The sequence below is a fragment of the Montipora capricornis genome, chromosome 8 (genome assembly GCF_036669925.1).
Source record: "Montipora capricornis isolate CH-2021 chromosome 8, ASM3666992v2, whole genome shotgun sequence".
NCBI lineage: Eukaryota > Metazoa > Cnidaria > Anthozoa > Scleractinia > Acroporidae > Montipora > Montipora capricornis.
Window position 1 is genome coordinate 51,235,613 of NC_090890.1, and position 808 is coordinate 51,236,420.

Genomic DNA, 808 nt, shown 5'->3' on the forward strand with positions numbered 1-808 from the left:
GATGTTTAATTGAAGTTTGAAAATTCGCAAAACTACGAACAGAGCTTATGTGTTTACATACATGTTGTTCATTAATCGCAGCACTCAGACCCGCGATGGCAGTTTATAGCACTTTTCTTTGTAAACACGGTCGAAAAGCTAGAATGCTGCGTTACACAACGAATAGTTTCTCAAATTGAATCGAAATGACAGACAAAACAAAGCAGCCAACAGAATCTCTTAGTAATCAAGTTGTTTTTATTGCCTTTTGAATACAATCAATTCACCTGAGATTTGTTCATAGCTCCTCTATCTCGCGGCAGCAGATGCATTCCTTTTCTTGCTGTCCCGGCCTCCCGGTTAAAGCAAAAATCACAGCTGCACCAAGTCGTATTTCCCCATCTTGAGCCTTCCCTTTCGGTTGCTTCCTCTTCCTCCGATCCTGAACTTTCTCGCATTGGATCGAAAGAATATGGTTCAAGTTCTGCCATAAACTTACGTGTATTAACGACGAAGAAAGCGGAGTACTATGTTGAGACTTAACGATAACAGAAGATTTCAGTGAAAACCAGCTGCTTGCTTGTGCGCAATGACGTCACAACATGGCGGCTGACATTCCTTTTTTGGAAGTAACCGGAAGGAAAAGCAAACAAAATGGCGGGCGTTCAAATTGAAAAAAACAACCAAAGATTTTGGGCAAATTCAAGGCCTTTCAAGATGAAAAAGGATTTTTCCTGTTTCTTTAGGTAAAGGACGTTATATTTCGATAATAATAAGACACAAAAAAAATTTGATCTTCTAGCCTCCAGTTCTCCTTTAAATTTTTGAA